Below are 27,494 nucleotides of genomic sequence, written 5' to 3'. Positions count from 1 at the left end.
ATCTCTCCCCTGCCCATCTCCACGCTTGGGAGGAGCTGTTCACACACCCCTACCCTGGCCATGCTGCCTGAAAATTCCTGCTGTGCTGCTCAAGGCCATGAAAACTGTTACACTACAGCTGTACCCAGATCACTGTTCCTCATTCTGAGTGAGACTGCCCATTCCTGTGTATTCCCACCTGTCTACAGCAGCTGTTGCCTTCTGTCTTGTAAGCGTTTCGGAAAAGTACCCTTTTTTTTTCTGAATACCTTCTTTGACCTCACTACAGGACAGGTCCGGAGTCCACCACCATGGCCGGTAAAGTCCGTAGCGATACAGAATTGCACAGGGATGACAAATACCCAGTGGTCCAGCTCATTTTGATTGTTTAAGACCAGGCTTTTGGGTAGAACACAGTTGAGAAAATTTGAAACCTAACACTCCCATCTTGATTGGCAGCTCTTTCTTCATCAGTTCTTTGAAATTCTTTCATTCCTTGGGAATACGTAGCAAGACTTTCCTCATCAAAAGAAGCAACAAAGATCAGTCACAAATATGCGGAAAACTGGACATCCACCTACTTGCCGCCTACCTAGTGACATTAGCAAGGCCCTGCCTATACACAAAGATTAAATTAATGTACAATCTTCCTACACAGGAACTAAGGATCAACTGAATACAACCATCTGTTGTCACCTATTTGCACAAGAGGCACATGCTGCTTCAGCTTCTATCTTTCAGGCTGTTACCCATGAGAAAATGGAAGCATGTTTTATTGTAAGAGGAAACCTTTAATTGGAAAGCCAGTTCATGGCCTAATTTGCCTCTCTATGCACGTATCTAGCGAATAGCCCAGGAAACGTTACACAAGTGATTAGCAAAGCAAACCCAGGACACCTCAAGAGATCCCGTAACTACACGAGTCTCTCTTTCCTCTTCACCCCAGTTCCCAAAGCACCGAGGCAGGAGCAGGCAGGGCAGTCACGCACTCGGCTCACACCAGGGAAGAGAGAGCAGCAACAGCCCTCTGTCACTCAGGATTAGTAACAACAATTTCTGCTCTCAGCTGGGGCTCAGTCCATGTGCGGTCATGCGTTTGAGTTACCGCCTAGCCACGGTGGTACTGCTCAATTCAGGGTTAAACATGATACATTGTCCTTTAAGGAGGACAATTACTCCACAGCTTCACCATGCAAGCCTGATTATTTTGTATAAATTACGCATGCTTTGCTAAGGACTGTACCCTTGAAGAAGGAACTAAACACTGACAAAAAGGAAACATCCTGCTCCAGAAGGCACAGGATGATCGCCAAAGAACCATGAACTAGGGGAAAAGTAAAGGCAGCAGGGGGAGATCACAACCACCGACTCAATTCAAGGCTGGAAGAACTTGCCCCCCCCCCCCCCCACTTGCAAGGAGGATGCGTGCTAGTTTACATAGCAAGTGAGGCTAATTTAAATATAACTGGCCAATAGTAGATGAGATGGTGACTACTAACCAATGAATGTAAATTTAGGTGTTTTTTTACTAACCCTGTAACAGAATAAATACATTGTTCTTCTTTGGTGTGGTGTGCCAGCTTTGTGGATTTACCCCCCAGCACCCATCTCTGCGCAGACATGAAAGAAACAAATTTCTCGGCTCTGCGTGTAAGATTGGCTTACTGCACACTGGGTACCGACCCCCGCTTGTGGGACAACACATCTGCAAGTACAGTACTGACCCAGATAGGAAACAGAGGGTGCCAGTTAATCCCAGGTGTCACATACACTGTACCTTCTTCCATCGCCTCCTCTCCATGAATTGTTTTCCAGGCTCTTCTGATAGATGGTACTTGAGATATATTCCAGATGTCAATTATATTTTGTAGTTTGTAAGCAATAAGTAGGTATAAGCAGAATATATGGTTTCCTTTAACGAGATAAGACATCCTGTAACTCAGAAGTAATTAAAGGATGTGTAGATAGATTTGTGAGAACACAGGAAAACAGACATATGGACTCAAGGACGAGGGAAACTAAGCATGCAAGTAAGAAGATAAGGGGTGGTTTGTTGGCATGAGAACAGCACTTTTGGAGGTCAAAGATTACTTGGCATGAAAGATACAAGAAGAACAAAGGAAAAACAGAAGTTTAATATCAAAATATTGAAAAGGGTAAAGAACGCTTAAGCAAGGAAGAGGATGGTAAGACCCCCGAAGAACACCCGACGACCACCCAAGGCAACAACTGCGACTGCGCCAAGGGCATTTGCATATGTTAATTATTTCTCGGAAATGTAATGAATAAGGTTTCCTGGAAATATGATGAATATTTATATCACACATGTCTTTAAACTTCACTAACGAGCTTTACGGCGTGCATGATAGGTGGAGCGATCCCCCGTGTACCCAGCGCTGAAATAAACACGCCTGCTTTAGAACTCACTCTCCGAGTTGTAAAGTTTGTTGCGCGCGCCACTTCCACCTCATCCCAGCTCAGATACCTGCACACTGGCTCAGGGCTGGCGACCCTCGGGGCAGCAGCAGGAGCTGCTCTGACCCTGGTGCTGGGGTTGTTCCTGGGGCTGCGCACTCGGGCCCAGGGCTGGTGAGCTGGGCCACGGCAGGGCCCACGGGTGATGAGGTCTCCAGGTCTCCCCCGGGCCCGTCCACACTGCGAGACCACCTGCCCCTGCCCCTGCAACTGCCCCTGCCACTGGAACTGCCCCTGCCCCTGCCCCTGCCCCTGCCCCTGCCCTGGGCCTGGCCTTGGCCTTGGCCTTGGCCCTGGTCCCCCCCTTGCCCCGGCTGCCCCACCCCGTCTCTCCCCCATTTCTCCTCAGGCCACTCCGCCTCTGCCCCCTCCGGCCCCGCCCCAGGTCGGCAGTGACTGACAGGCCAACACCGGCTCCGCTGATTGGCTCAGCCGTGGCCAATGGCGCAGCTGTTGCCGGGCGGGCGGGGCAGCCCGGGCCTCTCCTCACAGAGCTGCCCTGCGCCAGCTGCCCCCCGCCAGGGCAGCTGCTCCTCAGCCAGCCGGGACACTGGGCCTGCGGAGAGACGGCCTGCAAGAGGGGCCATTTCACCTGGAGCTGTTCTCTCAGCAGCGCAAGGTGTGTGCGCAGGTCTGCCCTCCCTCGGTCTGCTCGTGGGGTCTGGGCCCCCTCAGGGAGGGGACATGAGAGGACAGGAGGGGATCTGCTCTGGATTCGCTCTGGATCGACAAGTCTTCCCCAAAAGGCGGCTCTGTCTGGGCTCCAGCCACAGCCCCGGGCGGGAGGAGCTGCGTGACGGGAGCCGCTGGCCTCGGCCAGGCCGGCACCCGGCAGGAGACAGGGCTCTGGCCCCGGTCACGCCGCCCGTGCTGAGCCCAGCACCCGGGGCCTTCCTCAGGCCTCGCCTTCCCCTGGGGCTGAGGAGGAGAGACACCCTGTCCTGGGGTGGCCCAGGGCATCCTCCTGCGGCCAGAAGGAAGGACGGAGCCCCGTCCCTCTCCCCACAGGGGCTGACCACTGTCCTTCCCTTCTGTGCCTGGGGCTTCAGGGCCAAGCAAATGCTGGGGCACCGAGGGCTCCTGGGGCAGCTTTGGGCATCTCGGAAGCTGAGGCGTGGCTGCCCCTTTGCTTCTGCAGATGCAGTTATCTGCTACCCGCTCCACGATTAGAACTGTTTCTTCGTCATGGCATGTGGACTGGACAGATGCCACGTCCCTGTTAGTCTGGGAGGACTTCAGGGAAACAAGGAGGTTGCAGCATGCACCCAGGTAGGAGGACGGTGGAAAGGAGCCCTGACAAGGTTTTTCTGCTGTTTCAGATCTGAACTCAGACATTTGTGTGCATCCCAGCACCAAAGTCTGCTTTTTTTCCTCCAAGCTGCACAGCTTTTTGCCAGCAAAAGCGAGTCGGCCTGAGCTGGTCTTTGGGATAACTTGGCTCCTTCCATTTTGAATTGCGTGCCCACGCTTTTCCTTTTTTCCACCAATGTCTTCCTTTCAACCCCCTTCCCCCCAGGTTCCCTCCTCTTTCAAAGGTGATTGTGATTTCAGTTTCTAGACAGATCATGGAGCAGGTAGACCCAGGATGTAAGTGTGGACTGGTCTATATCTTCAGAGCTGTAGGCTGAGCTGTTTTACCTTGAAAGGCTAGATAGATATGGGCTATGGGTAGAGTTTCTGTTTGCTAATTATTACTCCTTTTGGGGCCCTGTGACAGTGACAGTAAGTTTGTCTGCCTGCAGATCTGCAGCAGTTAAAACTGACACTGAAAGAGTTTCAATGATGGATGCTGTTCTGTGTGTTTCATTTTGGGTACCCATTTCACTGAGCTAGAATTATTCCTTTGCAGTTAGGTGATGGGGATCTTCTTGCACTGGTCTTTTCTTTCTGGAGCGCATCCTGATATCCTTTGTCATCCAGAGCTTTCCCCTCTGTTGCTAAGAAGAGTGATGGTCGTGATGAGGACTAAATCCGGTGAGTAACGATTTCTTCAAGTCTGATTATGAAGGTGCCAAGCCCTGTTTGGAGAGTCCAAAGGCTTCATTTCAGGCCCAAAGCCTCATTTTTAGCTTCCAAAGCCTCTTTTTTAGGGACAAAATCCTCCTTTTCATGGACCATAGGCTCATTTTTAGGATTCGGTCTGCAATTTTAAGGGCCCAAAGCCTCATTTTGAGCATCCAAAGACCCATTTTTAGGGTGCAAAGCCTTAGGTTTTGGTACCAAAGCATCATTTGAGGGCCCCAAACCTCATTTCAGGGTTCAAAGCCTCATTTTCATTTCTAAAGCACCATTTCTAGGGAGCAAAGTCCCATTCTTAAGGCCTTGACCCTCATTCAGAGAGTCCAAACCCGTCTTTCACAGCTCTGAGCCTCAAATGTAGTGCTCAAAGCCCTGTATTTGGCATCAAAGCTTCATTTCGGGGGGCCACAGAGGAACCAATAGGTTCACCTTGTTGTCAGGGTCCAAAGCGTATTTGTAGCATCTCCCCCATTCTTTGCAGTGACAAAGCCTGCTTTTGAGGGCTGAAATCCTCATTTGGAGGGTCCAAACCTGCCTTTCATTACCCATGGCCTTTTTTTAAGAAGCCACAGTTTCATTTTTAGGATCTTGTGGTGGTGTTTATGTCACTGCCGACAGGGCAGGCCCAGGAGCCTGGCTTGTGCAGATGCTTGTGATGTCACCTGTGGCCAAATTCCTCTGCCGGAGAGGGCAGAGGCTGAGCGGCCTCAGGAGAAACAGGTGAGAGGTGGGCCAGGGGCAGCTGGGGCAAGGGAGGGAGCAGGGCCAGGACCAGGACCAGGGGTGCCACATGCACAGGAGCAGGTATCTCATTTTTATAGAGCAGCATCACTTTTAGGATCCAGCCCGTTGCTTTGAGGGTCCAAGCTGCATCCTGAGTTTCCAAGCCCGCATTTTTAGGCTCCAAACCCCTCTTTTAGGGCCCAAAGCCTCAGTTTTAGAGTCCAAAACTTTGATTCTAGGGTTGAAAAGCTCCTTCTTATGGTCCAAAGCCTCACTTTTTGGGCCCAGGGACTTATTTTTAGGGTTTTAATCTCTCTTCTAGGGTAGTATGCCTCATTTTTAGGTTTCAAACCTTCATTTTTAGGACTGAAAGCCACTTTGTAGAGTTCAAAGCTTCGTTTATAAGGCCCAAATACACATTTTTAAGTCCCAAAGCCTCATTTTGAGTGTCCAAATACTCATTTTAGGGTCCCAACTCTTATTTTTGTTAAGAAATCCTCATTTTGATGGTCCAAAGCTTTATTTAGAAGCTCCAGAGCCTCATTTCGGGGTCCACAACCTTGTCTCTAAACTCAAATTTTGAGGGTCCGAACCTGATTTTCAGGGCCCAATGCCTCATTTTCAAGGTCCAAAGAATCATTTTTACAATCCAGCCCTTTATCGTTAGGGTCCTGAAGCCACATTTCAAGGGTCCAAATACCCATTTTTAAGGTCCAACCCCCCCTTTTACAGTACAACCCCCACTTTTAGAGCCCCAAGCCTCATTTTTAGGGCCCAGACCCTCATATGTAGATTCCAAAGCCTCATTTTGAGGGTCTAATAACTCATTGTTTGCTTCCAGAGGCCCATTTGGAGGGTCTGAATATGCATTTTTAGGATCCCTCATTTTTATGGTTGAAATTTTCAGGGCCCAGAGCTTCATTTTCAGGTCTGAAGAGTATTTTTTAGGAACCAAACCTTAATTTTGAGGCCCAAAGCCTCACAAAAGTGCTCAAACCTGCAACTTTAGGGTACAACCCCTCATTTCTAGCACCCCCAGTATCAGTTGTAAGGTCCAAAACCAATTACAGAGCCCATATTCTCTTTTTCAGGGCCCAAAGACTCAGTTTTAAGCTCCAAACCATCATCTTGGGATCCAAAGCCTCACTTTTAGGGCGCAAACCCACATTTTTATGGCCCAAAGCCTCGCTTTTAGGGATAAAAGCCTCACATTAGGGTCCAAAGTCTATATTTAGACTCCAAAGACTCATTTTGATGGTCCAGAGGCTCTGCTGCAGTTGGCAAAGTCTCCTTTTTAGAGCCCAAAGCAGCCTTTTTAGGCTTTCCAAAACTGCTTTTTCAAGCTCCAAAGCCTTTGGGATCCAGCCAGTTGCTTTGAGGGTCCAAGCTGCATCCTGCGTTTCCAAGCCCGCATTTTTAGGCTCCAAACCCCTCTTTTAGGGCCCAAAGCCTCAGTTTTAGAGTCCAAAACTTCGATTCCAGGGTTGAAAACCTCCTTCTTATGGTCCAAAGCCTCATTTTTAGGGTCCAAGCCTCATTCATCAGTTCCAAGCCCCACTCTTCAGGTGCAAAGACTTTTTGAGGGCCCAGAGCATCATTCTGAAGGCCCAAAGCCTGATTTGGAAGGGCCAAAGGCTCCGTTGTAGAGGCCAAAGCCTTATTTACAGTGTGCGAAGGCTCATTTTCGGGCCCCAACCCTCATTTTTTAGCTTCCAAAGCCTCCTTTTTAGGATCCAGTCTGCAATTTGGAGGGTCCAAATGCTCATCTGGAGGGCCCGAAGCCTCATCTTAGGGGCCAAACTCCTCATTTAGGGTACAAAGCCTCATTTGGAGCCTCCAAAGACCCTTTCTTAGGGTGCAAGGCCTTAGTTAGGTCGCTGCAAATTCAGCAACGGGTCGCTGCGCAAGCCTCCCTTCGGCACTGTCCTCCAAGAAGTGGGGTGGCGCTGGCTGCCTCCGAGTCAGCGGCTCAGCGTCAAGGAGGGAGACTGGACCACGGCGGCAGCTGCTCAGCAGGCGATGACATACAGAGGATGTCGCTGCTAGCTGATTGTGTTGCTTGAGGACAGAGGATGGGTAAGTAAGTGATGACCTACGGAGGAGGTCACTGCCAGGTGATTGTGACCACCACCGTGAGGGCGGAGGGCCAGTTGTCCCGCACAGAGGCCCCGGGCTCACTGTGCAAGTCGCACTGTGTGGTGAGGTCCTCGTCCTCCCAGCTGGGCACGGCCATCTTCTCCTGAGGTACCCCGTGTGCCACAGGGCGCTGATGATGGCTTCTGCCTGGGAGAGGAACCATTACCACTCACAGCTGGAGAAAGCAGCAGCTTTCCTCCCCAGTCTCATTGTTGAGGACTGTCTCAGGAGTGACAATCCCATTCAGACTGTCCACGGAGTGCTGCTCTTTGCGGATATTTCAGGTGGGGGGAGCAGGGAGGAGCAACCACGGACACGAGCCTTTTTGGGACACACTAGGCCCTTTGGAGCCCTGCCCCGGCGCCTCAGACAGAGTGGCCATCTTGTCACTGCTGAGGTCTTCTGCTGGGATGCCCAAAGAGAGGGGGACAGGTTATGTTGGGCGGTCAACCGCTGCCACCGCCAGCACTGAGCCAGCGCGTGGGAAGGTGTGACCTACAGGTTCTCGGGCCGGGCAGCATGGAACTGGCTGCCGGGTCCTTTGGCCCACGTGGGCATTTCCTGACTTCTGGGTGTCCCTGTTAGAGGTTTCACTGCTTTGACAGAGAAATTCATCCAGAGGAGCGGCCCAGACAGAGGCACTGATGAGCTGGCGCAAACCCTCAATGACTACCTGTGTGACATTTTGGAGGGTAAGAGCCGTGCCGCGGGACTGTCTGGCAGCGGGCCGTGAGGCTGCTCATGGAGGGTGGAGGTAGACATGCTGGGCAGCCTGGTCCTGTCTCCTTGCAAGGGCTGCAGGAACAGCAAGAGCAGCCAGGGTGTCCTGGTGAATCAAGACCGGCACAGGTCCTTTCTGCTCCCCACTGTGGCCGAGGAGGCACCCGCTTTCTCAGCAGCTTCCTCTGTGCTTCTGGCATGAACACCCGGCTTGGTGATGCATTAGTGCCCAGAGCAGGCTGGGGGCATCCAGCAAGTGCCAGCGTGCGAGTGACCTGAGGATGCTGGCGCTGATATACGTGTGTGTGTCTCTGTGTGTGTGTGTGTCTGTGACACCCTCACGAGCCCCTTTTCACGGGGGACATCTTGACCCTTCTAAGCTGACCGTGAGCACATTGTGGCCACCTCTTTGGCAGCACCTGTAGAGCAAAGCAAGAGAGTCCTCAAAGATGATGAAGGGTCTGGAGCATCTCTCCTATGAGGAAAAGCTGAGAGAGCCGGGACTGTTTAGCCTAGAGAAGAGAAGGCTTGGGGGGTGATCTTAGTAATGTGTCTAAAACCTGAAGGGAGGGTGCAATGAGGACAGAGCCAGGCTCTTTCCAGTGCTGCCCAGTGTGAGGAGCAGAGGCCATGCCCCAGGCATGCACTGAAACACAGGCCGTTCCCTCTGTATGTCAGGAAAGACTTTTTGAGTGTGAGGGTGACTGAGCGCTGGCAGAGGTTGCCCAGGCAGCTTGTGGAGTCTCCCTCCTTAGAGCTATGAAAAAATGATCTAGCCACCGTCCTGGGCAGCTGGCTCTGTGCAGCCCTGCTTGAGCAGCAGGGTTGGACCAGATGGACCCCAGAGGTCCCTTCCAGCCTCCACCTTTCTGAGATCTGGTGGCAGCTCGCAGCCCTGCCTCCCTGCCTGCTGTGCACATACCAGGGCTGTGGCCCCTCTGAGCCTGGGAGGCAGGCCAGAGCGGTGCTTTCCTGAGCTGTGCCCCACGGTGCACCCTCACCTGGGTGCTCCTCTCGGGGTAGAGGGGCTTGCTCTGTGGCTTCTGGAAGAAGGTGCCCACATGGCTCTTCCTTTCCTTCTCTCTGTCTGCAGAGATGCTGATTTTTGGAGGAGACATCTTTAAGTTTGCTGGTATGTACGCAGGACGATGATGCCCACGTGTGCTGACCTGCGGCATTTAAGCGTTGTGGCGGCCGTTTGCTGTGCTCTCCTTCTCAAGAGGCTCTGTGCAGCACCTTGAGCCAGCTTCCTGGCCACTCACGCACCCCCCGTGCAGTGCCCTTTCTCCAGGCTTCGCTTTCTCCCTGGGCCTGCCTGCCTCCGGTTTGGCTTTGGCAAGGGCTGTGGCCTCCCTCATTCTGCCCCTGCTGGTAGGACCCTGGGCTGGGGCTGGGGGCAAGGAAGCACTGAGAGGAGGAGACCCCCTAGAAAGCACAGCCAAAGGTGTGTGTCGGGGTGGTGGTGAGGGGCAGGGAGGCCCTGGTGATGGCGGAGCTCGGGCTGCCAGGCTGCGAGGGGAGGAGGTGGCCCTGGTGTGCTGCAGCTGCAGAGGAGCGCTCGGGGCAGGGGGTGCCACCGCTGCCGGCTGTCGGCCGCTGTGGCTGGCCCGGGAGAGGAGCGGTGTGCCGGTGCCCAGGGTTTGGCCCTCCAGGACGATGCCCTCCCACAGGCCCATCTTCCTCAGCACGTCGGCCAGTTTCTGCTGTCCCTGCCGCTGAGCGTAGGTCGGGGAGAGTCAGGTCTCAGCAGAGCCTTTACCTTTCCCTCACTTTCCCCAGGGGATGCTGTGCTGGTGCTGTGGAGAGCACCACCCCGGGAGCTGGCTAAGACCATCAGCCTGGTGCTGCAATGTAGCCGGCAGATCCAGAGGAAGTATGGGAATCGTGACACGCACGTGGGTCAGAAGGTCCGACTGAAGATAGGTACGGGCGCTGTGGCACGGGGTGCTTCTCGCTGGCAGGGAATGGGGGGATCCGTACTGGGGCTAGTGCCAAAGGAAAGCATCTCCTGCAAGCATTTAAGGGGCCAGCTGTAGTCTGGGTGGGGATGGGAGACCAGGCCTGCTGGGTTTGCGTGCGTTTGCAACTGCAGAGGAAGCTTAAAGGCAAAGCGGGCGTCAGATCAAGTATGAGGGTCCTTGAATGTCTGATTTAGCACAGATGTCTGTGGGAGGTAGTTATCTTTCCATTTTTTCAGGTGGGGGCAGCTCTGCATCCTTTGCCCTGCTGGATTCTCCCCTGCCTCTCACAAAGAGCAAAGGGGAGCTGCTTTGCACATGGCTCTGGGAAGGGCTTTGGCAGGCTGTCGTGTGTTCTCAAGCAGACAGCTACAACCTGCCTGCATGTTGGTGGAGCAGGAAGTGATCAAGCCCGCCTGGTTTGCTGGGCTTCTGGGCAGGCTGCTGGGCTTCTGGGCAGGCAGCTGGCTAAGACACCCGGCACTCTCAACACACTGTCTATTTCTAGACACCCGTTTCAGGGACCTGTGTCAGTATGCCCCTGAGGAGGATGGAGGATGCCCTCCCCTTCCATAATGCCCTCCCCACTGGGCTTCAGATTAGGTTCTGAACAGCTGAGATGCTGGGGGCTGTAGAGCTCCAAATCTTCCCTGTGTCAGTGCTGCTTCTCCCTCTCTCTCTCACCAGGGATCTCTGCAGGGCCCATGGACCTCCTGCTAGTCGGAGACAGGAGGCGGCAGTACTTCTTGATCTGTGGCCAGGCCCTGGATGAAGTTCGTGAGGCCGAAGAGCTTGCGAACGCAGGTGAAGTAATCCTCTCGGCCACCTCCTGGGAGCTCTGTGAGCAGCACCGGCTCAGGACCAGGCGCCCTGCAGGCAAAAGAGCTGTGAAGGTAGGTGGATGGGATGGCCTGTAGAGCCATTTTGAGGACCCAGACCTGGACATGAAGGAGGGAGGTGTCAGAAGGCTGAGGAGCTGGATGTGGAGAGAGTTGGAGCTGTGGAAGTGGGTAGGCAGCTGAAGCTCTTGTCCTTCCATCTCAGGGGTAACAGTGGGCTGGGCTTGCTTGGTTTGAGGGGTCGGGAGGCACTGGGAGGGTTTTGGCCCCACCAGCAATATCCTCTGTGGGTCATGGCGCTGTGGTTGACAGCTGGGGGATGCTTGGATGATGCCTGCCCAGCTCCGGTGCTTCTGAGGAAGCACTGCTGTCCCATCCAGCCAGGTGGGCTTGTTCTCCCCTTTTCTGGGCAGTGACGGTGGAGGGCGGGCTTTGTCCCCTGGGACTCCTGGGGAGGCCAGTGGCAGTGCCTTCACGCCGTGTGTCTTCAGGTTACAGGCATGGATCGGATGTCTTGGTCAGAATGCCAAGACGCTTTACGCAAGCTTGTGCAACACCCAAGGAGCCGCCGCTTGGAAGGGGAAGGTGAGTGCCAACTTCACCTTGTTCGCAGATTGCCTGGAAAGGTGGGGCCTGGCTGCTTCAGGGGCCAGAGAGGAACCACCCCCGCCCTCTTCCTCCTTTCGGTTAGCACTCATGCTTTTGGCCCTTGTGTGCATCAGCTGGGGCAGTGGCTGCTGCTGCCTTCTCCCTCCAGGGGACAGCACTGCCGTGAGCATCTGGAGGTGGCAACATGAGCAAACGCAGAAGACTCTTTCTCCGCCGTTTCCAGTGCCAGCCCCTGCTTTCCAACACCTCGTAGTCCCATCCTCCCAGCAACCACCTGCTTTTTCTCTCCTCAGGTGCCATGAGGCCCGCTCTTCCCCTGCCCAGCGGCCCTAATGCGCACGACATGCTTAGCAAGTACATATCAGAAGCTGCTCTCAGGAAGGTACGTCCAGGCCACCACTGCTGGGGGCTGCATTTTTGGAGGGCAGAAGAAGTGGTGCATTGCAGAGATGGAGTTCTCACGAGAACAGACAAACAGAAGAAAACGCACCCTGAGAAGACAACGCGGGGAAACTGAGCCAGGGGGCACTGGTGCTGCACCATTGCGTGTGTTGTTCTCAGAGAGATATGGGTGGTGGGAGGCAGACTTCTGTCTGTCTGTCTTTTCTGTGGGTATGGTTCTGGATGTGCTGCGGTCGTGACAGTGGGATAAAGGAGAGGTTGCACTGAAGTCCCCAGAGCATCCCTGCGGGTCGCCCCTCATGTCCATACTTGTCCCAGGATGGGGTGTTACCGGAGCAACTTTCTCTCCTTTGTCATTTGCGTTAACGATTTGGTATCTGCCTGCCACAGGCTGGGCAGCCTGCCCGCCATTTGCACCGAGAGGAGGATTTAGCCCTTCCTCGGGTAGTACCTGCTATTGCCAGTATGCCTGCTCTCCCTCGGTATCTGGTATGGGGAGTAAGCCCCCGGGAGAGCAGGCTGGTGAAGCCATCGTGCTCTTGTCTTCCAGCTTGATGACAGAGTGCCGCTGGAACTCTTCTCTGAGCTACGGCCAGTCACCAGCCTCTTCGTCCAACTGCAGTTGGCTGCAGGTATCAACACAGTGGCCATCCACACCGCCGTCCACGATGCCAGCAGGATGATGCTGGAAATCCTCTGTCCTCACAAAGGCGAAATCTACAAAATCGTCCTGTTTGATAAAGTGAGTGTGTGGGAGCAATCGCTTCCCCCCACCCTGAGAGGGTGGGCGGTGAGCAAGAGGGAGAGGCTCCCTCTTAGGCACTGTAGCAAGATGTGCTGCATCTGTCCTTGGCAGGGCTGCGTGTTCCTCTGTGTGTTTGGCCTCGGCGGAGAAAAGCTGCCCTACGAGAGCATTCACGCCTTGCAGAGTGCTAGTCAGATCTTCAATTCCTGCTCCATGATGCTCATGGAAACAGAGTGAGCGTGTGGTGGGGGTGCATGCTGCCTGGGATGGCGCAAGGGGGCTTCCCAGAAAGAGACGTGTCTTCTAGCTTGCTCTGCCTCGTCCCTGGCAGGAAGGAGGCCAGTGCCCTGGGAGGTGGCAGGCAAGCCCCGGACTTAGCCCTTGGCAGCCAGGCGGAGTCCCTCCAAGCACACCCTGCTAGCCACCGTGCTGGAACGAGCCCTTGCAAGGGCGAGAGGCTCCTTGGTGCCAGAGGCAGGCCCTTCTGGGCGACTGGCCCACGAACGGGATGGGGTCCAGCCGCCTGATCTCAGGTTGCTGCCATCGCAGGCAGTGACATCATGGGTGCCTTCTTCCCTCCCTCTTTGCTCACGAGAGGGCTGTGGCCTTCTGCAGGTTGCAGCTCAGGGAATGTGGCCTCAGGGGAAGCGTCCAAAACTTCCCACGTGCCTTCTACCCCGTCCTTTGTCCCTTGCAACGTGGGTATGTTGCGCCCCTGAGCTCTCCACGTCCCCAAGACCCACGCTGGCCAGACAGGATGGCGGGTGGCCCAGGCTAGCGCCGAGGGGAGGTGCGGGAAGGGATGAATCTGGGCGGGCAGGACTGCGCCTGGGGCGCTGCTGAAGCTGCGCTGTTTCCCTGTGTGCCAGGGCGGTGTCTGTTGCAGTTACCAGTGGGACGGTGTTCTGCGGAGTCACCGGCCACCCTCTGAGGCATGAATACACAGGTAGGAGGCGTGCGTCTGAGGTGCGGGAGGCTGGCATGGGCCTGCTTAAGCATAGGACTCTGGAAGAGGAAGGCGGGCTGGGAGAGGGCTTTCCCAGCAGCCGGTCAGGAGCGGCCCAGGCAGTGCGGGTCCTGGCCCATGGCAGGAGAATGGGCTCTGTGGCCGTTTGTTCCCCTGGGTTCTGCTGATTCCGCTGTGGGGTTGGCCTGTGCTGGAGGTGAGGCAGCCATTGGCCTGGAAGGGCGCCACGGGGCTGGTCGCACGGAGATGTCAACGCACGCGCGCTCTCTCTCTCTCTGGCAGTCATTGGCCAGAAGGTGAATTTGGCAGCCCGGATGATGGTGCACTACCCTGGGCTGGTGTCCTGTGATGCAGTGACCTACGCCTCCTCTCGGCTGCCCCCTTACTACTTCAAGGAGCTGCCGGAGAGAAAGATGAAAGGCCTCAGTCATCCTGGCACTGTCTATCAATATGTGGGGATCACCAAGAAGAGGTGAGTGACCTCTGAGAGGGCTGGATGAGGGGATTGTGGCATCAAGGGTGCAGCCTTGGCCAGCAAAGAGGAATTAGGCAGAGAGAGACCAAGCTGGTCTCCCTTGCCTGTGGCTGAGACGGTGAGAAGCCCTGGCGCGGGAGGCTTTTTGCCTCTCTCCCCTGCTGTCTCCTGCTGCTAAGAGAGCGGGAGCGAAGCCACAGGGATGGGGAAGGTTTGCCTGTCTTGGCAGACACAACCTGGCCTTGCAGGCTCTGTCCAAATGGCTTTCAACTGTGCTTGCTCCACCACGTGCCCTGGTAATGCTGACCCAAGGAGGTTTTTGTCCCGGCTGCTTCCGAGCAGGAAGCTTTGGGCCAGCCTGGTTCCCATGGGGAAATGTGGACCATGGGGACACTCTTCCTCATGTCTTCCTGCTGAAATGTCAGCTCTTCCTCTGGGCCAGGATTTGACCTTCTCTTTGGATGACGGTTTGAATGTTAACATTGCCATCTCTTGGAAACTACAGGAGGACTTGAGCCAAAGGTGCTAAGGTGCTTGGCATCCCAACCCATTCAGTGACACAAGTCCTCCTTTCCAAGACACTTGTTTCTCTTTGCCAGCGTGTGCTAGCCAACAGCACGCCCTGGCTCCTTTCACATGTCTCCGATGTCTCTTGGTTTGGCCTCTGGTGGTGGACTCTTGATACGTTCTCCTGTCCTGCCATGGCCGTTGGGCTTCTTTATGCTTGAAGCTGTCCTAGCGTGCAGCTTGAACTATGGGTGGGGGTGCATACAGGGGAAAACATGCTGCTCGCAAGAAAAGCAGGTGCACGAGGAGCACATCCTGCCCCTCTACGCCAGGCTGCTTCTCTGTGTCCCCTGGCTTCTCACCAGCTAATTGACTTGTGTTTTCTTTTCCCCTGCTTCTAGCATATTTGGCATGGGTCTTGCCAAGAAGAGGTCAGAGTACGCCCCCTTACTGGGTAGGTGGAGAATGCCTTGCTCTTCTGAAGCCCAGTTTCTTCCCCTCAGTAACTTCTAGTGCCATGCTGGGAAGGGAGAAGCTTTTGCCGGGGATGGTGTTGCCTGCAGCGGCCCTAAGGAAGTGCGGCCTCTCTTGGCCCCTACTTGGTTGATCTCTTTGGGGTGGAAAGCAGGGTGAGGCGCCTGGTGCTGCCTTGCCGTGCTCCAGACCTGGTACGAAGGTACCTTTCAGCTACGGAGCTGCTCACACCTGGGGGCTATGTCTTTGGGATCAGGAAAGAGATTGCCTTCTGCCAGACTGACGGAGAGTTCCGGTGGTGGGTTCTCCCCCTTGTACTCCTCAGAGATCCTTTCTTGGCATCATCTGGGTGTAGACATGGAAACGTCAGGACACACGGGGTGCCTTTAATCACGCGGTGTCTTGCTGGAGGTTTTGGGCCCTGTTACAGGTTAACCCCGGGAGGCAGCTCAGCCCCACAGAGCCACTCGCTGCCCCCAGTGGGATGGGGAAGAGAATCAGAAGGGTAAAAGTGAGAACAGTGCTGGGCTGAGACACACACAGCTTAATAGGTAAAGCAAAAGCTGTGCAAGCATGCAAGGTCGAATCAGGCATTCGTTCCCTGCTTCCCATTGGCAGGCAGGTGTCTAGCCATTTCCAGGAAAGCGGGGCTGCATCATGCGTAACGGTGACTTGGGAAGACAAACGCCGTAACTCCAAACGTCCCCCCTTCCTCCCTCTTTCCCCTAGCTCTTCTTGCCAAGCACCGCATCATATGGTATGGAATAGGGCTTTGGGCAGTTGGGGTCAGCTGTCGTGGCTGTGCCCCCTCCCAGCTTCTTGTGTGCCCCAGCCTGCTCGCTGGCGGGGCGGCATCAGAAATGGTAAAGGCCTTGACGCTGTGCAAGCACTCTTCAGCAATAACCGAAACAGCGTTGTGTTAGCAACACCCGTGTCTGGTCACAAATCCAAACCATAGCACTGTAGGAGCTATCACTGAAGAAAATTCACTCTAGCCCAGCCAAAAGACACTGAAGATGCTGCCTCGGCTACCAGGAAGTGCCCTGTGGCTCATGCTACAGCAAGGAGATGCTGCAGCAACTCGCATCATCTCTTCCAGTCTTGTGCTGGATCACTGCGGGGAGTTGCATGGGGCCAGCTGAACCTCTGTGCCTGTGGGAGGGCAGAGGGTGGTGGGACGGGGAAGAAGGCATAGGAGCTGCGCTGTGGGGCAGGCGGGCCCCCTCCCGCTCTGAGGAAGGCAGAGGTAAAAAAGCTGGGATGAGAGGGCAGGAAGGAGGTCTGGCTGTAGGCAGGCTGGTGGAAGTGGTGGCGGGACAGGGAACTGCAGTGGAGGGTGCCAGCCAAAGTGACATCTCTCTGCTTTTCAGCACACCCAGCAGCTGGTTTTCTTGTTTGTCTTCACAGGTCGGGAGAAGGAGATTGACCTCTTTGGCAGCTGCTTGAAAGCCTACGAGGACTTAGGACAAAGGCACATCCTGGCATTTGAGGGACGATGGGCTCCGGAAAGAGCCACTTACTTACCGAACTGGCCTATTTCGGCCAGGCTGCTGGCCACAGGTACAGGTTTTTGACCTCTAGCTTTGGGACGCTGCCCCTGCCCATCACCTGGCAGCCATAGAACATTCCGTCCCCTCTGCCGGTGCGCCTGGCCCTTGGACTGCAGCCTCTCGAGAAAGCCTCCTGGAGACACTCCCTAGGAGCACCTGCATGCTCTGCTCCCGCCTCTACATCTCTGGGGAGCTGGAGGTGGCTTCTTGAGCCATGCCCTTTCCTCCTTCACTTCTGGGCCAGGCACAGAGAGAAAGAAAGAGCCCAAGCCCAATGCTTTTCATCTGACTCCAGACCCAACAGACAGCAGGGTGGCCTGTCTCGGAAGCCCTGCTTGCCCTCTGCCTGTTTCCCAGAAGGAGCACTGGGGCAGAAAAGCCTTCCTGTGGTCTGGGAAGCAGGCTGCTAAGGTCTGGAGCCCAAAGGCAAAGCCGCCACTTGCTCCATCCTTGCCCCTTAGCCCCATGAGTTCCTCTGCAGGGGGACGTAGCGAGACCTGGGCCGGCGCTGGGGAGACACAAGAGTCTGGACCCGGCTCTCCCGGTGGCTTGGCAGCAACTGCCCCTCTGTGCCCTTTCTCGTATGAGGAGCGAAAAGCTTGGCCTCCTCTGGGAAGCACTTTGAGACGAGTGGCTGACAAGCCCCCCCCCCCAAGGGCATCTGCACCCCTTTTGTCTTAGAAGGCTTGGGCTGTTGGGGATCTCAGTCCCCTTTGCTTTTGCACGGCAGGGTAGTTGCCATGGAACTGCTAGAGGTCAACATGAAGCAGTCCTTCTGTGCCATCCGTACGCTGATGGCCAGGGCCCTGGGCCTCCAGGACTGTGAACAGTGCGGTGCCAGGCAGCGCACGCTGCAGACAGAGCTCCGAGGGACAATTGAAGAGAGCAGCTTTTGCCTCCTCAATGACATTTTCCTTGTCGAGGTGAGAGCAAGAGGCCTCTCTGGCCCTGGAGAAGGCCTTCTCGTGAGCTTTTCTGGGTCTGATGTTGTGGGGGCGCACTGCTGGGAGTGCCTTAGCTCAGGGGTGGGAATCGTGGGGGTCATAGCACAGGTTTCCCATTCCTGGGCCCTGGGGGGCTCCCTTTCTGGGGTGAGTTCATGTCCCACGCTGCGTCTGGCGGTGCCCGGTGCCCTGTTCAGCACCTTGGAAGTGGCATTGGAGAGAGGCTGGTGCTGGGCGAGTGGTCTGCTCCAGCCAGCCCAAGCGTCCTACAGGCAGAGAACCAGCTCTTCAGCCCACCCCCAAGCCCCAGCTCTGCCAGCGACCCTCAGCAGAGGGCCTCTGCTTTAGGCTCCAGGTGAAGTCCCCACTGTGGCTCCTTGCACCTGTGCTGGGGAGAGGTAAGGTGCTGAGGCCAGCAGAGGCAGTTTGCTCTGCGGTCTTGCTTGGTGGGTTCGTGTGCCTAGCCCCAGAGCGATGCTCCTCCCTGACTCTGCTTTTCTGGCCAGTTTCCCGTTTCGGACAAGGTTCGCGAGATGCGTGGAATTGAAAGAAAAAAGGAGTTGCACTCGACTTGGGCAAAAGTGCTAGAGAAGGTGAGCATTTCTCCTTCCTTTCTTCCTCCTGGGTCAGAGAAGGAAAACAAGCCTGCTGGCTGCGGGCTCTGCACCACAGCAGTGTGAGCGGGTGGGAGGACCACACGCCCGGGCCATCGCCCTTCAGGGCCTGAGGAACGCCCCCCCCCCCCCGCAGCCCCACAAACACACCCCATAACTTTCCTCTTGTCAAGTGTACCCTGGACAAGGAGCAATGGCTTCTGCATTCCCTTGCCCAAGCTGCCTCCTTCTGCAGGTCAGGTGGTGTTAGGTGTGACCTTAAAATCTCAAAGAAATTAAGAGTCAGTAAGCTTCTGAGCAGGGAAGTGGCTGGGGAGAGACTTCCGAGCATCCTCTCAAGAGACAGAGGCTCAATCTCCTCCCCTGCAAGATGCTTGGGATTCCACTGGATTGCCCTCAGAACATCCTGCTTTTTTTCAGACCATTGGAGGAGAATTTGGCATATTCGTCATTGACAATGCCCATTTCATCGACCCTGCCTCCTGGAGTATCATGTCACCCCTGCTCCGAAATGTCTCCTACTTCATGGTCATGAGCTTAGCGCCGGGCTACGCAAGAACAGAGGGCTTTTGCAAAGCTGCAGCAGACAACACAACGTCCCAGAAAATCACCTATCTTCGTCTGGATGAGCTGAAACCTTCAGCTGCGGTGCAGACAGTCTGCCAGAACCTTAGAGTGGACAGCACAGATCTAGCGAGGTAAGTTCGAGGCGGGGGAGCTCTTCCTGAGGGCTTGAACCTATGCAGACCACGGACGGGAATCAGCCCCCAGGAAAGGGAGCGCAGGGCCACTAGAAGCATCACCGACTCTAGGGAGTACTCTAGGAGCTGGGTTGCTCGTTATGCCTTGTCCTGGCAGGCGTGAGCTGAGAGTGGGCCACTGCCGAGACACAGAGCGTGGGAGGTGTCAGCCCTTCGCGGCTGCACAGAGAGGAAGGGAGGAAGAGTCCTGAGCCCAGGCGTGGCTGGGCTGTGAAAAGGCCTTGGTCTAGGTGGCCAGGCTGTGGGGGAGATGCCCTGGGGCAGAGGCCTGCCCTGCTGCCAGAGAGGATCTAGGCTCCTGAGGAGAGGAAAGGCAGGGCTCGCTGCTCTGCACTTTGGCCGTTGTCCACGATTCTTTTCCCATGGACTTCAGCGAAGGCTGGAGCTTCAGGGGGGCCCAAAAGCCTAAGCCAGCAGAGGACTGTCCCATTCAAAGGCGAGGTGCAGCTGTGACAAAGATGCTGGCTACCCTGTATTGCCCAAGTGACTTGCCGCTGAACCGTGTTTCACCTTACTCCCCTTGTGGTGGTCACTGCCGTGTCTGCTCCTGTCCAGGTTCCTGATCCAAAGAAGCTCGGGGATCCTGTATTACTGCAAGGAGCTGCTGGGCTGCCTTCTTTGCAACGACATGCTCTTGCTCCGCACCCGGAGGCGGGCTGAAAAAGCAGAGGACAACTGGGAGAGCCTGATCAGTAAGCACCTTTGCTGCTGACTAGCGAGTTGCTGTGGCGCATTCTCCGCAGCACAGTCTTGCCCCATCATTCCCCCGCGGGTCTGGGCAGAGTCAGATCTTGCAGCGGTGCAGAACGTGGTCTGGCGGAGGCGTGGGCTCCTGCGTGCCTTGCTGTTGGGACAGCCAAAGCAGGGGCTAGCGAGTTCTGGTGGCTTGGAGGGGCCTAAATTCTTGGGGCGGGGGTTGGGGGGCTAAAACAACAGGGGAAATGGTTCCAGAGCACATGTGTTTCTGGTGTTTCTTAGGCGTTCTAATGGGCATGGAATTTACCCTGGCCCAACACCAGCTCACTTGAGAACAAACCCCAGCTTGAGGCGAGGGACGGGCCCGGGAAACTTGAATTCAAAACCATAAATCCCCACAAGGGTGCTGGTAATGGAAGAAAACGGTGGCAATGCCACCGAGCGCCCCATGCCAGCCGGAGTGCTGTGGCCTTGGGAACAGCCAGGGCTGATGCTGCATTTTGCATGATCCCTGGCAGTTTCCCTGGCTGTGGAGGTAGCCCTGTCGAAGGCAGCAATGCTGCTGCTTTCTGTCGCGGGGCATTCAGTTGCCCCCTAGGCACTCCAGAAGCTTTGACTGAGGGGCTGTTTGGGAAAGCTGGTCTGAAGGCAGAACACCTGTCTGACCCGGGAGGGCTATGCAAAGAAATGCTTGCAGTGGGAACTGTTTTGCTGTGCTTAATGACCACGTTCAGCACATGCAGGTCCCTGCGCTTGCACTGGACCATGTCAAGTGGGACTTGTCCCCTCTCAGGCGAATTTTGAAACATTTGCAAGCCGCAAGTTACTTTGCACATTGCCTTATTCGTGTTCTCTTGCTCCACCCAGCTTCTGCAGTTGAGGCTTCACCCCTCGCAGCAACCTCGAGCTCCAGCGCGGGGAATGATGGCAGGGTCTGCATCATCAGGCCAGACGTGAACCCGGAGAACACGGTGCTGCCCACCACCTTGAAAGGTGAGGGACCGAGAGCCGCTCTGCCGGCTCGCGGCTGTGCTGGGGCCCCTTGGCGGGGCATTGGCTAGAGGGAGGCTGAGCGTTTGTGTGCTGCAGAGTCACCCTCTCAGCTTGGGGGCTCTGCTGGGAAGGTGGCTCCAGTGCAACCAGAAACAGGCCTGGGGTTGCGGGCAGCCATTTTCCCCTCCTGGGCGTGGACCAGCTGTGAGCCTGCTGGCTGCTTTCCAGCAGCAGGTAGGAGAGAAAAGGCTATTGGTGCAACACTAGGACGGCTCCCTTTTCTCACAGAAACAAATGCTTTGCTGGGAAAAGTCTTTGACTTGCTGCTGACTCAGCTGTGATCGCGGCTTTGCCCTCGCTATTCTCTTCTTAAGCTCCCCAGCTAACGGTGCTCTCAAGGCACTTAATCCAAACCAAATCCATTGGTTTTTTTCTGTGGATTGGCACGGAAATCCCTCCATAGCCAGGGGAGCTGGATGGGGGAGCTGTCAACGACTGTCCCTCCTCTCTAGCCGTAGCCATTTGTATGACCCTTGAAGAAACGTCATGCTAAAGCGTTCCTGCTATTAAGTTGTTTTGTCCCGTCCCGTCCTGTCCCCCAAAACAATGAAAACCAAACGAAAGGCATAGTATTGTCTGGCCAAGTTAAGAGAGCCACTGTGGGGAGTTCTGAGTCCACCTCTGCGGTGGGGAAGGTTCTCTGTTTTCTGTGCGCGCTGTTGGGCAAAAGCCTACTCCAGATGTGGTAGGGCGCATCATGGATGCATGTACCTGCTGGATCCTGCCCTCCTCACCCCAGGTGGGCGAGTGTTTGTTTGAGCGTCTCGCTCTTCCCCAGGCCTTGTGGCCTGCGATTCCAACAGGTGCGGAGCCATTTTGAAGACGCCTGCCCTGGGTTGCAATTGCCCAGCAGGTGCGGTGCCGAGGAGAAGAGGCCAAAGTCGACCCCGTTTCATGTGTTGAGACTTTCCAGCCTCTCCAGCCTCAGCATGGGAAACAGGCAAGAGAGAAAGAGGTGTTGCTTCTTTTTGACAGAGATTGCGCTGGCCCAGCTGGACCGGATAAAGCCACTGAAGCAGACGGTTTTGAAGTTTGCAGCTGTCATCGGGCCAGTGTTTACCACCCAGCTGCTGTCGCACATCCTTCCTGATGGCATGAGGCACAAGATGAATTGCTTGTTGGACATGCTGGTGAGCGACAACATCCTTAAGTGGCTGAAAACCACAGAGGTGCCAGAAGATGTCCGAGATCCTACCAAGGGGCCAGGCACCTCTCGGCAGGCAGGGAGTGGTAAGTGGTAGCAGTAAAGAGGCCAAGGGAGCTCCCAGCTGTGTCCTGGTGGGGCTCCCCAGGGCATGGTGCACTTCCCCCCTCTGCCCCAGTAATGGCTGGGTGGAGCTCAGGCAGGCATGGCGGTTCGGGATGGCTTGTTCAAAGATCTTACAAGTCAATCTCAAAGAACACTAGCTTTGCGCTGGAGGGAAGTTCCCACCAGCCGTCCCAAGTGCCTCTGCTCCTCTGCCTTCAAGTGCTGCTCGTAGCGCAGGCACGGGAGGGCATCTGGAATCACCGATATCCTCTCCCAGTTGCCTGCGGCATCCAGATCAAAGATGCCCTCCAAAGTGCCCCAGGCCCTTTGAGAGGCTTTTGTTCAGCTTTGATTCCCCTGTGGTGCAGCAGGGGAAGCTCAGGAGGCTGGGGACTGCCTTGCCAAGAGCGGAGAGAAAGCACTGGCCGGGGCTTGCTTCGGCTGGCGGCAACATCCCCAGCTCCTGTCTGGAGCACAGCTGAGCGCTGTGTCCCCAGGGCTGTGCTAGCATCAGCAAGGCAAGGCGGGCCCTTTCGCCTCGTCCTGCAAGGCTCGGTGTGCAGCAGCGCCGGTTTGCTGCTAAGGATGCTCACCAAGGCACGACTTTCATGCCCCGGCTGGGACGGCCCTGAGGCCTGGCCCCAGCTCAGGCTGATGCAAAGGCCCTTTGCCCTGCAGGTGTGGAGAGACCCTCTCCGAGCAAGAAGACCATGGAGCGGCAGTCTGGCGTGCTGGTCTTCCGTGTCCCACTGCTGCGGGAGGCTGCCTACGAGCTGTGGCCCGAGAGACAGCGGGTCGCCTTGCACCGCAAGTGCGCCGCCTTCCTGGAGCGGCACGCGCACAAATGCAAGAGCTGCGGCCAAGGGGACTTTGTTGCCTTCCACCGCTTCACCGTCACCAGAACCTGGGAGGGAGGGAGCAGTCAGGGCCCTGCTGAGCAGGGTGACCCTCACAGCTGGGAGGCCTTGGTGCTCGCAGGAGAACAGCTGACCATTTGCTAGCCTCAGCATCCTGTTGCTGTGGGGAGTACGTGCTGAAGGCCCTGAAGAAATCACCATATCCGCCTGAAGCTAGCAGTCTCTGTGGGAATGGCTGAACTCTTCGGAAAAACTGCGTACTCCTCCCTCGAAAAAGGAACTGCAAGGGACTGGAAAAAGGAACTGAAAGGAACTGCAAGGGATTGATAATCAGCGCTTGAAACTGGGACTTGTCATCATCGTCTGTCTGCTGCAACCTGGAACTTGGACCCCCATCACCTGCACCAAGATCGAGTCAACGGGACGTTGCTGGCTTCGTGGTGGTGGTAACTAGTCTTGCTGCATCTCTCCTGTCTTCTTGCTTAGGCCTGCCACTTTTTTCTTTCTTCTTCCCCCTGTCCTGTCGCTATTATCAGTTGTTATAGGAAATAAAACTTGTAAGGTTGTACGGCATCTGACCTCGTTTGTGTCTTAATCTCGCTCTTGGGATCGTTTAAGAACCCTCCCCGATATTGGATCGGGACAGCGCCGTGGCAGTCTTGGGCTCCGTGCTGTTTGGGATGATACTGTGTTGTGTGATCTGTCTGTGGAGGAAGAGACAACGGTGAGTTGTTGGGAGGTTTTTTTGCCAAACTTCTGTATTAGATGGCTGCTATTAGCCATGAAACATTTAGAGGTAGGGTATTCTGGAGTGCCGAGTCAGTTACCAGCCAAACTCTACTGAGATTTCTGCTGTAAGATGTTTTAACTGGCCTCTCAATTCATGGGCACTCTTTTGTGAAACCCCTTCCTCCTGTGGCAAGTGTTAGTTAAAAGTGACCCTGCCTCGACAAGAGCAGACCCAGCAACAGACGGAGGCAGATATGGCCATAAAAAGTGAGAACTGCAATCGTGACATCTGCCTGCCAGTGAACCTCCCAGCAGAAATCACCCTGTTAGGTGATGCCGTAAATCCCAGAGGTTCACCTTGGCCAGGGTGTCCCAGCAGCTCAGACAGTGGTGAGGAACCTTCCCAGCTCTCGCCCTTGCTTTAGAGAAAGAGAGTCAGTCTGTCCCATCTGCACCCCAACACTGCCACTGTTCTCAGCATAGATGTGAGAGGGGTTGTCTGTGCATGGGTACATTATCTCTTTGGATACATATTCTGAAGAGAGGATGGAGAGCACCAGAACAGAGAGCCAAGACTGTCACCTTGTCTGGTCAGGGACGGGCAGGGGAGCCGAGTGCTGGTCTCTGCCAGGCACGCTGAGAAAGGCGAACAGGAGGCTCTCTTGGCCCTGCAGTGCTGTGCCCAGCTTTGTTCCCATCAGCCTGCTGGTGTCAGGGCTCCTTCCCAGCATGTGCAGAGCAGGCAGGTCAGGATGGTCAGAGCCCAGAGCAGATGAGCCATGGGCAGGCAAGCAGAGCCCCAACCGAGGGCCCCCCCCCCGAGGGCACCCCGTTTTCTGCACAGAGCTCTCTGTACCCACAGCTCCCACATGCAGATGGGTGCCCGCACCCCATGGTGCACCCAGCGCTGCCCCACACCCACCTGGCACGGTAGCTGCAGCGGGGCCTCAGCAGCCTCCTCTCTCCACAGGTGCATCTCCACAGTTCAGGGAGCCCGGCCCAACACCAGCAGCTGCCCCTTGTGCCCAGACAGCAGTCCTGCACACCGCAGCACTTCTGAGAGCTGGACCTGATGCCACGGAGCACTGGGGGACAGGCCCCCACCAGCCCAGCCAGCTGCCCGCCCTGCCCGCCCCCACCCCAGCCCCCATGGCTGTTGTGGGACTGGCCCAGTGCCCCCCCACTTCCCAAGCCCATGGCCCTGCAGTGTCAGCAAGCAGGGAGCTGGGCATGGGACCTGCTGACCATAAAAATGAGGGTTTGGACCATAAAAAGGAGGCTTTCAACCCTAGAATCCAAGCTCTGCACTCTAAAAATAAGGCTTTGGACAATAAAAATGAGGTTTTGAGCTCCAAAAGAGGGGTCTGGATCACAAAACTGAGGCTTTGGAGCCCAAAATGAGGGCTTGGCCATGACACAAGAAATAATACATTGGAAAATAAAAATGAGGCTTTGGACACTATAAATGTCGCTTTGAAGCCTAAAAAGAAGCTTTCTGCCCTAAAAAAAGAGGGTTTAGACCCTAAAAATGAAACTATGGGCCCTAAAAAATGGCAGGGATCCCCTAGGCACCCCCTCCCTTATCTTAACAGGCAGCAGCGGAGGCCGTCTGGATGGAGGCCATCTGCGCTCGCTGCCGGCGGCAGCCCAGGCTCTGGAGGTAGAGCCCCTTGGTGTCTGGAGCAGGGGAAGCAGGGACATTGTCATTGTCTGCGGGACAAAGTGCCACCAGCCCCCGCTCCCTTGGCAATGGCGGGGACTCACAGTTGAGGATGGCGGCCCTCTTGCAGGGCCGGGCGCTGGCGGCAGCAGAGAGGAGAGGGGTGCAGAGGTGGTGCCAGGCGGCCTCACTGTCACACACCTCATGGAGGTAGCGGCAGGTCTGGCCCAGTCTCAGCAGGTCAGGCAGCGTCAGGAAGGAGATGACGTGCAGTAGCTGTGGGGAGAGAGGGGGCAGAGCATCAACCCCGGGACTCCCCCTCCTTTGAGGGGGAGACCCCAGCCCCACCATCGCCCCCTACTCCACTCACCATCTCTGGGAGGAGATGCTGGATGGTGGCCACGTCCTTCCCCTCCTCACCATCCTTCAGGCTGCTGCGGGGTCGCTTGGGCTGCAGGGAGAGGATGTGGCTGAGGTGATGGCGGGCGGCCCCACGGCAAGCACCACCCCCCACAAATCCTCGTCCACCCCACCGCCATCCCGGCCGCCTCACCAACACGTCCTCCTCACCATTGGTCGGATGCCGGCAGCGACGGCGGCGAGAAGCCCGGTGGCCCACGTCTGCCGTCCAGCGGCACGGCCACAGGATACCAACTGTCTGTGAGGCGGTGGCTCCCATGGAGATGGGGGTTCCAGAGCATGGCGGTGGGGTGGAAGGGGGGAGAGAGGGGGAAGGGGTGGAAGGGGCGATGGGGGCCCAGGCCTGGGTCGGGGGCTGCTGGGCCCCAGGGCAGGCCTGCGTGCACCATGCCAAAGCCAGGCCTGGTCGCCGGCGGAGCCCGCCTTCTTCTCGCATCGCTCTTTGCCGACATAGGTGGGGAGGGCTCTCAGTCTCCTCCCCTGAGGTGACGCTGCCTCGGATTGGCCTCCTGGGTGGTCAGGCTGCCGAGGGGTGGCGCCCGCCCTTCCCCTGAGGTGATGCCGCCTCGCGTCGTGTGATTTAGAATGCTGTTCGCTTACTTAGCATGAGCAGCTAGATGTGCTGAAGCCTTAGGCCGCAAGCTGCAAACTTTCACACAGGTTTGCTGAACATCCATTGCAATCTTCTTGATTAGCATTGGGGACTCATTCACCCAGGTTTGCTGAACATCCATTGCGATCCTCTTGATTAGCATTGGGGACCCGTCAATGGATTGTGTCTGATACCCTACGTCAGTGGGAGAAAACGAGTGAAAAAGACCACCAGCTGAGTGTAGGTGCACTTGAAACAATCCGAGGCAGCGTTTCACTAGCCCGTAGCTGTATCCAAGCTCCACTGTGGACGCAATCTGCAGTAGCAGCAATTGTAAGAGAAGGTGAAGAAAGCATCTTACCCACAGAGATTTGAAAAGTGATTTGGGACAATGCAACTAAATTCAACAGAGAATTCCAATCCTGGTGGTATTTAGCCAATTTTACTTATGACCCCATCAACAATAGGGCCACTGCCTTTGTCTTAACGACACACAGTGCTTCAGTGTACACCATATACCCAATCATGGCGTCAGGGTTAAATCACAACGGAACTGTCCTCCATTCATTAGAACATAGAGTATGGCCCCAATACACCAGGAACAAGTGGCAAACAGTTGATATTGGTGGCAAACAGGTGATACTGATGCCTGTGTTGCACGAAACCAACGAGGATTTGTCTGTGAAAGTAATACCATCAAAGCCCAAGACATTTGTCTCGATACTGAACAAAAGGTCTGCCATTTTGAAATACATCCCGATGAAAACCCCAAAACTGTACTTTTTCAGGATTGCTGGTGCCAGGCAGAGCAGTGGTTGTCTTTTACTGGGAAGTCAGCAAGGCCTTCCTCACCATCCCCCACAATATCCTTGTGTCTGAGATAGGATATTATAGTCAGCAGGGATGGCAAAGTAGATGGGTAAAAAAAAAACCTGGACAGTTTGACTCAGGGGAATCTTGTCAATGTGTCATACTCTGCCTGGAGACATCTAGGCAGTCGGGTCCTGAAGGTGCCTGTCCTGCAATCTGCCCTGTTTAATGTGCTTTTAATGATCCAGCTGAGATGAGAGAGTGGTTTGCTTTTTCATAGCATTTGTCGATTATACCATGTTGAAGAGAGTAGGCACTACACTAGAGGGCAGGGCTGCCATCCTATCGTGGTTTAACCCCAGCCAGCGACTAGGCACCATGCAGCTGGCTATTAAGGAAAATTCAAACAGCAACAGAACTATCATTATTTCCCTTCTTGAGCTCTTCACCTCAGTCAATTGATAATTTTCACTGCTACACCTGCAGTAAACTGCAGTCTTCTGCACTTCACCTCCCACCTTCTGGATCACT

At 55.6% G+C, this 27,494-nt stretch overlaps 1 pseudogene; it reads left to right on the top strand.

Moving 5' to 3' along the window:
* Positions 1-2,971: 2,971 nt before the first annotated feature.
* On the top strand, positions 2,972-22,896 carry LOC128138505 (adenylate cyclase type 10-like; annotated as a pseudogene).
* The last annotated feature ends 4,598 nt before the right edge of the window (positions 22,897-27,494 follow it).

This window comes from Harpia harpyja, unplaced genomic scaffold (genome assembly GCF_026419915.1).
Source record: "Harpia harpyja isolate bHarHar1 unplaced genomic scaffold, bHarHar1 primary haplotype scaffold_52, whole genome shotgun sequence".
Lineage (NCBI taxonomy): Eukaryota > Metazoa > Chordata > Aves > Accipitriformes > Accipitridae > Harpia > Harpia harpyja.
Note: the sequence above shows the minus strand (reverse complement) of the source record. Positions and strands in the feature narration are given on the sequence as shown.